Here is a 6,033-nt window from a genome sequence, read left to right on the forward strand (position 1 = left end):
ATTGATTTTATAATTTTCACTTTTAATCCAAATTTAATTATTTTCTACATATAAATTTTGTAACTGCAGAATTTAATATTTATAATGACTTTATCTTTCCAGAAATATTAATAAAATAATATTTTTTTTTGAATTGATTGTTAATTTTAATGTTTTAATATTTTATAAATCAAAATTAGAAATAATAACGTTAACTTTAATTTATCTTAATTTAAATTTAATTTTTATAATTATAAATTTTGTTATTTAATAATTATAGCAAATTTGTTTTTTTAGAAAATATCTTTAGTCATCATAATTATATTATTTTACATATTTTCTAAATAAAGGTTTAAAATTTTTATAGATAAAGTTAAAGATTCTTAAAAACTTTGAATTTTATGAAATTCACTTTTTATATAAATTTAATTTAAGTAGACATTAATTTTGTACTGCAGAATTTATTGAAAATTTATTTTGAGTATAAATAAAATTATATGAATTAATATATTTTTATAAATTGCAATCCTAATTTTATATTTTTAAAATCTTTATAAATTAATTTATAATATTCATTTTTTATATAAATTTAAGTTTTAATAAATATGAATTTTTTACTGCAGAATTTAATATGTATAGTAAATTTATTTACTAAAAAATATTTCTAAAATTATATAAATTATTATATTTTTATTAATTGATTTCAAATTTTATAGTTTTAAAATCTTTATAATATTCACATTTATGTAAACTTATATTTTTTTAGACAAGAATTGTTACTACAGATTTAATGTTTGTAGTGAATTTATATTTTTTATGAATATTCTAAAATTAAATTGATTATTATTATATTCTTTTAAATTGAGTTCTAATTTAATAGTTTTAACTATTTTTTATTAATTCAATTTTTTTAAACATAAATTTCAAAATTGAATAAATTTCTTTTAACAAGTAAATATTATACAAATTATAATAAACTATTATATTTTTATAAAATTTCTATTTTCCTAGTTTTATACTTGTTATAAATTTATTTTCTAAAATCCACTTTTACTTTAAAATTATTTTTATTAAACAATTTTGTTCCTGCAAAATTTGAAGTTTATAGTGAATTTATTTTTTATAAGGATATTATAAAATTATATAACTCATTATTATTTATTATATTGACTGATTTTTAATTTTATAGTTTAATATCTTCATAAATTGATTTATAAAATTCACTTGTTATATAAATTTAATTTTATTATACATAATTTTGTTACTGCAGAATCTAATATTTATAGTAAATTTATTGTTTTAAAGAATAGTTATAAATTTATATAATTAATATTATCTACTATAAACAGCTTTGAAATTTTTTATATTTTTAAAATCGTTATAAATTATTTTATAACATTCATTTTTTATATAACTTTAATATTTTTAAACAATAAATTTGTGACCACAGAATTTTAATTTATTAGAAATTAATTTTTTTTAAAAGAAAAATTATTTATAAATATTATATTTTTAATGTAATACTTAAAAATTTCAAGAGAAATAAAGTAAATAATGATGAACGTTCTTGAAATATTAATAAATTTAACACATTTCAGCTTATGGTTAATTTTTTCGACTATTTTTTTTTGCTATATTTTTTTTTAAATTAAATAAAATATGATTTTTTTTATTATATTTTTTTTTATTAAAACTTAAATTCCCGTTTGAAACACTTTTTATTATTTTATTAATTTTTTATAAATAATAATAATTTATTAAGAAACTGAAGATTATGAAAGCGATTTTAAGTTAAACAGTGCGAGTAGTTTTTTCGCCATTATTTTCTATGCTCAGTTTATTTATGGTATGAAATATTATCATTTGTTTCTATTTTTTATTATTTTTTCTACATAATAAAGTAAAAAGTTATAATTGTTTAAAAGATTTATTTTTATATTATAATTTATAAAAATTTACCAAATTATTAAAAATTTCTATAAATTTATATTAATTAATTGTAGTAGTTATTATTTTTTTCTACATAATAAAGTAAAAAGTTTCAATATATTTTAAAATTGAATTATAATTTCTAAAAATTCGCAACATTTTGAAAAATTTGTTGTAAACAGTTTTCGTGTTTAATTTTTATAAATTTATAATAATGGTTTGTAAATTTTTATTACTTTTTCTACATAATAAAGTAAAAAGTATTAATTTTTTTTAAAAATTAATAATTTAATAATTTTTAAAATTTGCAATATTCTGAAAAATTTATTTTTAGACAATTTTTATTATTGATTCCTAAAGATTTATGTTAGTTAATTGTAATTTTTTTCATTTTTTCTACATAAATAAGTAAAAATTATAATTTATTATAATTTTAGAAAATTTTAGACCATTTATAATTTTAATTTCTTTACACGTTTTAACAAACTTCCCGAAATTTATAAGATAAACTTTTTACGTAATAACGATCACTCGACAAAATTTTAATACTTTTCTAGATTTTCATATAATAACGCATAATTTTTATTATAGAAGTTTATATTTTTAATTTTATTGTAATTAATTTAAATTTGCCAAATTAAAAAACTTAATGAGAATTTTTAGACATTTGAATTTTTCCATTTCTTTTTACAACATTTTAGTTTATTAATAACAAATTAATCAGATTTTCTAATTATTTTTTAGATTTTTAATATTTATAATAATTTAAGCAAAAAGTTGAAATTATAATTTAATTTAATCCTAATTATTTTGTGAAATAATTATGCCACATTCAGAAAAAAAAAAATTTACTAAATTAGAAAATTTAAATTTATAATTTCTTTATAATATTTTATTAAGGATTTAAGAAGTTTCCATACTAAATTTTAAATTTATTGTATTTAGATGCACGAATTTTACTTTTCCTGCTTACTAGTTTTGTAGTTTATTAAAAACTTTAAACAGTAAAAAAAAGATAATTTTAGCTTAAAAATTTTCATAATTAAAAATGAGATTCAGTTTTAATTTAATTACTTTACCAAATAAAATTCAATCAAAATTTAGTTATTGTAACTTTTTTCCTACGAAAAATTAGAGGTTTTAGTTATATAAGGATTGGGGCGAAACTTGTAGCGGTTTTGTAGTTTTTGTAGAATATATTGGAATTTATTTAGCTTTTAAAAAGAGAAAAAAGGTTGAAAAAAAAATTGAATATACAATAAAATCATTTTTGCAGTTTTTTTATGAATGCTTTATTATTACCTGTTTTTCTTAAATTTTATAAATGTATTAAATTTTTAATAAGTTTATATAAATTTATAAAGGATTGAGATTAGTTAAAAACTTAATAAAAGATAGAAATTAAAAAAATTTGTGAGAAAAACTTTCGTTAATTTTTTTCTTAGTAACTTAAACAATTTTATAATTTGTAAAGCACAATTAAAAATTTTATTGTGAGAGTTGGAAGTGAATTTACTTTGAAAAAATTTTCTGTAGAATTTTAAAAAAAATAATTTTATTTATGAAAGGTTGAGGGTGGCGATTTTTAATTAAAGATTTATAATAAAAAGTCCAAAGGAAGGGAAAATATTTAGCATTTTCTAAACTTCCTTATAAAAAGTTTTCTATACGAAAACTTTTCTAATTATTGATTATTGAGTAAAAAAACTGTGAAATCGAAAAATAACTTTCAAGCACTTTAAATTCCTTATATAAACTTTTTACAAAAGATTTACTTATTAATTTAAAAGATAGTGAAAAGAATGAAGCAAGAAACTACTAAGCATTTATTTAGATTTTTTTAAAAAGTTAAATTGAAATTATTTATAAAATAATTTAAATTTATAAAGTTTTTATGCGAAAAATATTTTCGAGGATTTTTTATTGGTTTTATAAATTATATTTATTTGAAAATTAAAATAAATATATACACTTTTAAGGAAAAAATCTTTTTAGCTTTCCTTATAAATTTTTTATAAAAGATTTCTTACAAGAAGTTAATTATTAATAAAAAATTTATTAAAAGAAAAAGTTTCTAGAGAGGAAAAACTTTTAAAGTATTTACTTTCGTTTCTTTCAAAAATGTATCTACAAAAAATTAATTTTTAATCAAATTCAAAAGATTAAGAAGTTTTTCGAGCATTATTTATAGATTTTTTTTAAATTTTTTTCAAAATTATATTTCTATATAAATGATTAAGTAAAAAAGTTTAAATCGAGGCAAAGATTCATGCTTTTTTTATAAAAGTTAAATTATTATTATTTCTTATATAATAAATATAAAAAGTTTATAAAAGGAAAATTTTTTAGGCATTTCCTATAAAATCTTTTTTTCTGTGCTTCTTTACGAAAAGATGAATTATGGAAATTTCTAAAAAATTAATTAAAAAGTTTAAATTAGGAAAAATAATCTTGATCCTTTTTATCTATTCTTTATAAAAAGCTTTTTTACGAAAAATTTATAAATATTTATAAAAGAATATAAAGGTTTTTTTTTAGAAAAGTTAATTTATAAATATTTATATATGGGATTAAGTAATAAGATTAAAGCGGATAAAAATTTAAAAAAAAATTTTAATTTTTAAATGTTGAAATTATAATTATTTATAATAAAATTAAATGTTTCAAACGAAATTTCTCTAACCATTTCCGTAGCTACTTTATAAAGTTTTCTTACAAAAAGTTACCTTTTAAATATATTAAAAGTTTAAGTGGAAATAAAAAAATTGAAAGCGACTTTTCTAGATTCCTTATGAAAAGATTCTAATCTTAATTATACTTAAAAAATTGTCATTAGCGGAATCCTGCAAAAAAAAGAAAAAAATTTATAGTGAATATTTTAATAAAATGTAAAACTACTACTACTTTTGAGCATATAAAAATAAATAAGTTAAAAAAATTATATAAAAATGTGTAAAAGAATTATTATTCTAGTAAGTATCCAAATTAAGTACTATTAAATAAAGGGCGTTTCGAAAATCTTTAGGAATTTATAATTAGAGATTTTATATTAATACTTCAATATTTTTGTTTGACTATAAAAGTTTTTAAGTTTAATAATTAATTGTTTTAATTATTTCCTTTGCATTATTTCAATTATTTAAGTTATGATATGTAAAATATTACTGGGAAGGTCAGCATTAAAAATATTTTAAATATATTCATAATTAAAAATATTAACATAGTAAGTAAAATAACAGCAAATACTTTTTACTTTAAAAAATATCTTTTCCTCTCTAACAAAAAAAATTGTAAGTAACAATTTAGAGTCACAAAATTGTTTAAAAAGCACTTGTTGCTTTATAAAAATATAAGCAAACTTTGATAATTCTAGTTAATTTTAAATTTTATTTTCAGATTAGTATATATATAATATAAAAGCTTTTTAACTATTTAATTATATATTCTTTTACATATCGTATTAATAGAAGTTCTTTTTCCTGAAACTGTTTGGAATTTTTGGCAATTACATCTTTTACAGATTGCCGTTTCTCTTGGGCTATACACCTTCTATCTTTTTAGCGTGAATAAAGAAGTTAATTGAATAATAATAAAAACCAGATATAGAATAATTTAATTTTTCACTGCATTGCTAAAAAAATATATACACTTTCTCGAAAAAACATTAGTTTATATTTTTTTTAAGTTTTTTTTAAAATTTCTTTAGCAAAGTTTAAACTAAGTTCGATTTTACAATTGTTAAAAAAATATTAATAACTAATTTAATATTGCATTGGTAGAAAAACAATTGATGCTTTATCTTACTAGAATTCTTTAGTAATAACATATTTTAAATGTGCGATCTACAAACATTAAATAATTTTAAAAACTTGTTTGAAAAAACAAATTCAAATTTCAACGGTAGAAGTCGTGCTTTTTCTCAATGTTTTGCTCTATTTCTTTACTTTAAGAGTGCTATCTAAAATTTGTTAGATTATGAATAATTGATTATAGCATCGCTAGAAAAACTCCTTTTTTAAAAAGTTTTTTTAATTACTATAGCAATAATCTATTTCAAATGCAATCAACAAATCTTTAATTACAAAAACTTGAATAAATAAAATTTTGTAAAGTGTCCAACTGGTG

The sequence above is a fragment of the Zophobas morio genome, unplaced genomic scaffold (assembly GCF_036711695.1).
Source record: "Zophobas morio isolate AGI-343-1 ecotype UQ-CSIRO unplaced genomic scaffold, CSIRO_AGI_Zmor_V1 ptg000013l, whole genome shotgun sequence".
Classification (NCBI taxonomy): Eukaryota; Metazoa; Arthropoda; class Insecta; order Coleoptera; family Tenebrionidae; genus Zophobas; species Zophobas morio.